At 33.0% G+C, this 7,287-nt stretch overlaps 1 protein-coding gene across 3 annotated transcripts in view; it reads left to right on the top strand.

Moving 5' to 3' along the window:
• Positions 1-6,456: 6,456 nt before the first annotated feature.
• The window catches only part of mical2a (microtubule associated monooxygenase, calponin and LIM domain containing 2a), a 92,587-nt gene continuing 91,756 nt past the window's right edge, over positions 6,457-7,287 (top strand). For all 3 annotated transcript variants that reach the window (XM_073835664.1, XM_073835663.1, XM_073835665.1), the window contains exon 1: positions 6,457-6,591. The gene's annotated coding sequence lies outside the window, so the exon portion shown is untranslated. The remainder of the gene's footprint in view (positions 6,592-7,287) is intronic.

The raw sequence follows: 7,287 nt of genomic DNA, 5'->3' as shown, positions 1-7,287 counted from the left end.
AGCTCCAGCTGCACGAGTCGAGGCGGGGCGATGCGCATCCACACAAACACAAACCTCCTTGTGCTGCATCTCTGACCATTCACATTTGTGATTGTACGCTAATTTTATAAACAATTACATTATATTTTAGTTAACATTAATAATGTTTCGTATTCAGGTTTTTCTTGGTTTGATTTATTAGACTGAATTAAGTTAAAGTGGGCCGTTTGAGCTTGACTACTCAAAGAGGTTTACACTTTGAGATCATAACAATGGTTTTTAATTAAAGGGACACTATTTCTCTAAATGACTAAATAGTTTTGGTTGATGCAATATGACCCTGGTGGGTGTGGTTATGTGTCATTTGACATAAGATTTTTATTTTTAACTTGGTTGCTCACTAAATGGAAACAAAACTTATTGTGACAGCTCCTGTTTTATTCAATGCGACCATTAAGGGGAATAAAATGCAAATTATTATTATTATTTTATTTTATTTATTTATGTATTTTTTTTTTAAATGTTCTTCTAAGGTGTTTAAATATTGCTTGCACACTTTGACTGAATGTGTTAGATAAAGTTGACCAGTGGTATTCAGGTAAAATGGGCTGACTTTTAACCTTCAGCAATTAAACCCAAATTCATTAAATAAATTGACATTTACTGGATATTTTAAAGCTGACATGTATAACTTACTGCAGTCAGGAAATTAAAGTCAGAGATTGATGAAAAAAAAAATAGAGAGCATAGAACAAAAATTCGAGGTATGAAGTTCAATCTGTGAAGTGAAGAAAGGATGAGAGGAGAAAAATATAAATGCTGAATATAAAGCTTTGAAATATGGACACAATTAAAAAATAAATAAGTTTAAATTGTGTACCATTTTAAATGTTCTTCTTCTTATTTTTAGCCTATTTGTTGTTGCATGTGTTATAGTCACATCTTTAATATATTGAGTTATTTTTTTAATCAATATTCAGATTGATATTAAGATTTCATCAAATTTAATGTCAACATGTTCTTTCAGTTGTTTGGAATTTAACACATGAATTGAGATTATTTATTTTACTCATAACCTGTGGGTTATATATTTTTGAGGATTTGTTAAATATGTTGTTAGTTATGTTTGAACATATGTGTTAATAAATCATGTGTTTTTTAATTAAAATGCAGAATAATTTTTGATAAATAAGTGATGGGCCACTTTACCAGACCAGGTGGCCCACTTTACCTAAAAAGAAATTTGCCTGGAGTACATGACCTCAAATGTTATTGGTATACGTCTTGCAAAGAACAATTTATAAACTGTATTCACATTGAAATATTATAGCTGGACCTTACAGGTAACAAAAGTAATTAAGAAAAGAAAAGAAAAAAACATCTAGGTATCTAAATTACACGTTTTACAAAAAGTATTTTTATTATTCAATTTTATATTATTATTATTATTTATATCTATTTATTCATTCATTCATTCATTTAAAATAATGTTCAAAAGAGCAAATAGAATTTTTCTGGAAACATAAAAAAATTACGTTGGTCCAAATTGCAATGGTTAACAATAACATAGTCACAAACACAAGCAATGTTAAAAGAGAGCCTGTTTAACCCATCTGATGTTAGCTATGTCTGACCAAATATTAGAGAGCATCGAAGTAAATGGCGTTTTATTGATGTTTTGTTTACCTTTAACAAATCAATTTGTGATGTATGACTCACTGAGAATACATGACTCGAGTCACAGAATGAATCAAAATCACCTCAACTGTGCATTAACTAATTGTTCTGTTCAGTTAAGTTCTGTTTTTGTTTCTCACAACCTGCTGACCCCCCCCCCCCCCCTTTTCTTTAAACACTTGGAAAATAAGTGTCATTTGAACTGGAGAACCGAATCAGTCCAAATTGGTGAATGAATCAGTTAAGAACAATCCGTTTCGAACTTTCATAAACGTAGCCTAATTAATACTGACTCGTGTGAACTGATTCAAAAAACAGTTTGAATCATACCTTAAAATATAAAAATTAAATTAAGTAAATAATTAAGAAGTTAATTTCTAGCTTAGTTACTACAGTAATTACATCTTTAACAGTGTACAGTCGTGGCCAAAATTTTGAGAATTACATAAATATTGGAAATTGGAAAAGTTGCTGCTTAAGTTTTTATAATAGAAATTTGCATATACTCCAGAATGTTATGAAGAGTGATCAGATGAATTGCATAGTCCTTCTTTGCCATGAAAATTAACTTAATCCCGATAAAAACTTTCCACTGCATTTCATTGCTGTCATTAAAGGACCTGCTGAGATCATTTCAGTAATCGTCTTGTTAACTCAGGCGAGAATGTTGACGGGCACAAGGCTGGAGATCATTATGTCAGGCTGATTGGGTTAGAATGGCAGACTTGACATGTTAAAAGGAGGGTGATGCTTGAAATCATTGTTCTTCCAATTGTTAACCATGGTGACCTGCAAAGAAACCTGTGCAGCCATCATTGCGTTGCATAAAAATGGCTTCACAGACAAGGATATTGTGGCTACTAAGATTGCACCTAAATCAACAATTTATAGGATCATCAAGAACTTCAAGGAATAAGGTTCAATTCTTGTTAAGAAGGCTTCATGGCGTCCAAGAAAGTCCATCAAGCGCCAGGATCGTCTCCTAAAGAGGATTCAGCTGCAGGATCGGAGTGCCACCAGTGCAGAGCTTGCTCAGGAATGGCAGCAGGCAGGTGTGAGCGCATCTTCACGCACAGTGAGGCCAAGACTTTTGGAAGATGGCCTGGTGCCATAAGGCAAAAGTGATAACTAAGTGGCTCGGGGACCAAAACGTTGAAATTTTGGGTCCATGGCCTGGAAACTCCCAAGATCTTAATCCCAGTGAGAACTTGTGGACAATCCTCAAGAGGCGGGTGGACAAACAAAAACCCACTAATTCTGACAAACTCCAAGACGTGATTATGAAAGAATGGGTTGCTATCAGTCAGGATTTGGCCCAGAAGTTGATTGAGAGCATGCCCAGTCGAATTGCAGAGGTCCTGAAAAAGAAGGGCCAACACTGCAAATACTGACTCTTTGCATAAATGTCATGTAATTGTCGATAAAAGCCTTTGAAATGTATGAAGTGCTTGTAATTATATTTCAGTACATCACAGAAACAACTGAAACAAAGATCTAAAAGCAGTTTAGCAGCAAACTTTGTGAAAACTAATATTTGTGTCATTCTCAAAACTTTTGGCCACGACTGTAAGTAGTTTACTGTACAAATTACTCTCTCCAAAAAGTATTTAATTATTACTAATGACTTTCTAAATGATATATCAACCTCGACAAGTTAATGATAGCCTACTAGCCTACATAAATTATTCTGGTCACACTTTAGATTAGGGTCCAGTTCTCTCAATATTACTATTACTAACTATTAACTATGACTTTTGCCTCAATATACTCCTAATTACTGCTTATTAATACTTAGTAAAGTAGTTGTTAAGTTTAAGGGTAGGAGTAAACATTTAGAATTAGGTCTTGCAGAATAAGACATTAATATGTACTTTTTTAATAATGATATACAGCCAATATCTCAGTAATATATTCATGCTAAAAAACAACTATAATAGTGAGAATTGGACATTAAAGTGTTACCAATATTCTTTCCAACTCACCAAAGTGTTGAGTGATAAGCATAAAAAGCATGCATTTTAAGATTAGACTTTAAATGTTAATGTTAAATCCACTATTGTATTGTATATAAATGCTTTACAGTCTGTACACAGTATTAGGTTCAATTACATAAGAAGTAAATGTAACTAAATTACAGAAAAAATAAGAGTAACTTATACCCTTACTTTTTTCAAGAGAAAAGTAATAAAATTACAGTATACTTACACCCAACACTGCATATATATGACCCTGAACCACAAAACCTTAACAGTAAAAAAGTCTTAACCCGTTTAATCCCAAAATCTTCCCAGACATGAAAATATCCAAATCATGTGTCATTAGTAACCCTTATCAATAATTATTTTTTTGGAAAAGTGTGTGAAAAATTGTGTTTTATAGTTGGTCACAATTGTGACCGGTGGGATAATGTGTATAATGAATTAACATATTTCTGCAATCATAAAAAAAAAGATTATATATCTTAGTCAAGCTATTTTAAACTGTTTGATCACATTCTAGGGTTGCTATTATGCATAAAAAACCCTTATACAACATTGAAATGAAATACTAAGAAAAAAGACGAAAAAATATAATCATCAACGTATTTAAAAATTGTTACTTTATTGAAATATATATTATCAACTTGTTATATTAGTGCTGCCAGTATTGCAACATCAATATTGTAACTTATTTGTTACATTTGAACTTTTGATTTAGTGCAATATTTTGTCATTGCAACATCTGAGTGCAATCTTCTCTAGCAACTGCATTGGATTTATACTGTATACCTAAGTTCACTGTTATCCCACCGCTCACAATTGTGACCATCAACATGTTTCCTCATCCTATGACAACACTCAACAACACTGAATATATGTGAATTTATATATTAATACTAGACACCTTGGACATAATGTGTACCAAAAATCTTTGTGTTAACATACTTTACTAGCCTTATGTTTTGAAGCTTTTATGCAACTATCATCGTCTCATGGTGCAAACAGGAAATAAACTGCTCTGGTCATATGACAATTTACACTAACCATGTGAAACTGCACATATTTAATTGAGACCCTTTATTTTTTTCATACTTGCAGGAAGTGTAGCAATAGCCAGCAATACATTGTTTGGGCCAAAATTATCGATTTTTCTTAAAAAATCATTAGGATACTAAGTAATGTGCCATAATTATATTTTAGTATCACAAATATGCATTGCTAAGAATTTCATTTGGATAACTTTAAAAGCAGTTTTCTCAATATTTTGATTTTTTCTTGCACCCTCAGATTCCAGATTTTCAAATAGGGGGAGAGTGGGGACAGTTGCAACACTTTTTGCATTTCCTTTAGACTGTATTGGAAAGCCAAAATTTTAATATAATAAAGCCACATCTGTCTGCTACTCACCCATATTGCTACAACATGTGTACATATGATAATATACGTACAATTTACACTTAAATAGACAAAGTGAAATGTTGCAACTGTCCCACAACAGGGGCAGTTGCAACATTCAATAAAATGTAATTAAATCATTCTTAAATATCATTTTGCTTTTTCTGTATTTTATTTGTGCAGTCAGGGTCTTTAATAAAGCAAATTGGCTGTAAAAACAAACAAACTAAACAAAGAATAGTAAATGAAAAACATTCTTAAGTAACAAGTAGATTTTTTACCTATTCACTTAAAAAAGGAGAGATAACTAACTATTAAAGGGGTTAATTATTATTATTATCATTATGAAATTACAATTTTGTAATGTTATGGCAAGCTTTTAAATCAATGTTGTGGTAAGGGACAGCGTGTTGGGATGGTTGCAACAGTGTGTTGCAACTGTCCCTACAGTGATAGATAGCTATGATAAAATTGGTATATTATGCCTATCAGATGCTCAGAATGCACTGATTAAAATGTTATGTTTTTACAGTGCTTCACACAAACAACTTAGACACTATGACCAAAAATCTCATCTTTAAAAAAAAAAAAACTTTTTTTACCATGAAATTGATTTTTTGTAGAAGGAATGATCACATGTGGCTGATTTCTTCTAGGATGTATGAGGGGCCAATAAAACACGTGCAGTATAATTAACATCTCTGTATCTTATTCCTGCTTGAAGAAATAAGCCATGTTGGAACTGCCACTCTCCCCTAGTTGTATCTCGGCCCAATATTGTTATATCCTAACAAAACATACATCAATGGGAAGCTTATTTATCCTTTGAATTATCTCAGTTTCAAAAAAATAACCTTTATAACTGATTTTGTTGTCCAGGGACACATAAACCTGATGGACAAACTGCGCATTCAATCCACTGGGTGGTGCCATTGTCTAGTTTGAGTTTGACTTGAATTAGAATTCGTTCAGCGTTCCAGCTTCATCTAATATCACTGCAGGGAAGTGTTCATCCTAAACAGTTAAAATTTGGCGCTTATACAGTAGATAGCCTAATAATATATGTTATCAGTGATTCTCTGGTTTATTGTTTACCTTTGCGTCCTAATATGTGTGTAGATATGAAAAAGCATGAACTATCACCTGTTGCAATGTTCCGCAAGTCTATAGGGCGAGTGAAATACCTTATCGTTGGATTATGTCAGCAAGTAATTTAGATTGCAGTGATTTCATATAGAACACTCTACATATACACATAAACACTTGATTTGGACACATTAGGTTCTGCCTCCGCTATAAAATACACAGAGCCAATAGGAAACCCTACTTCGCATGTCCTCAGACGTCATATTTTTTCTCCAAATGTGGAGCCAGTATATTTCGTCTGTTGTGAAAGAAGGTAAACTGATTGCGTCTGACACACATGCTTACAGCTTCAGTCACTGACTCACAGTTCAACACATGCGCGCCCGCTTCAGCTGCCTTTCACTTCTGACTGACTGACTGTCACACGGAATCGCTGTACCTGTACCTTCAGTCCCACAAGGACATATACTGAAAAGTAAGTGCCTTTTACTGATTTCAAATAGATATTTTGAGTATTTATAAATTTTGTGTGAGCAGAATATTCATAGTGTTAAATCGCTACTCTAGTTTCTTCTGTTGAACAGAGCCATTTCTATCCATTGCGTTCTAATGACAGGTTGTTTCGGTTCAACTTAACCTTCAGAAAACTACCGAATGTTTTTAATATATTTTAGTGTATTTAGTGTAAATATTATGAATCAGCCGCCAAAACATACCGGAGTCAATAAGTCTGGTTCATTTATTGATTAGCCTACTTAATCTGACGAAGGACAGCTTACTAGCCGACAACAGATCCTTTTTGATCTGACACATATTTTTCAATTATTTAATTTGACTACGCTTAATTAAAGTAGTTAGTAGGGCATCTTTATGTACAGTAGAAGAGGAAGCTGCTTCGCTTCTCCTTTTCTATGCAAACGTCAGTTTGACCTGTTTTTTATTGGCATTCTTTTCATTGTCATTTAATAATCAAATGCATTATTAAGGATGCCATTACATTAGTATGTAAATTACTGGACACAGAAACACCACCAGAGGTGTGAATTCAACAACAGCAAAAGACTCCAAAGGTATTTTCACACTTAAAATGTATTAATAACATTATAACAAAATATTAAACCTACTTTATAGGGAAAACAACGTTTGTTCAGGTTTAAAACAATATTATTTT

The sequence above is a fragment of the Garra rufa genome, chromosome 3 (genome assembly GCF_049309525.1).
Source record: "Garra rufa chromosome 3, GarRuf1.0, whole genome shotgun sequence".
Taxonomy (NCBI): Eukaryota; Metazoa; Chordata; class Actinopteri; order Cypriniformes; family Cyprinidae; genus Garra; species Garra rufa.
Note: the sequence above shows the minus strand (reverse complement) of the source record. Positions and strands in the feature narration are given on the sequence as shown.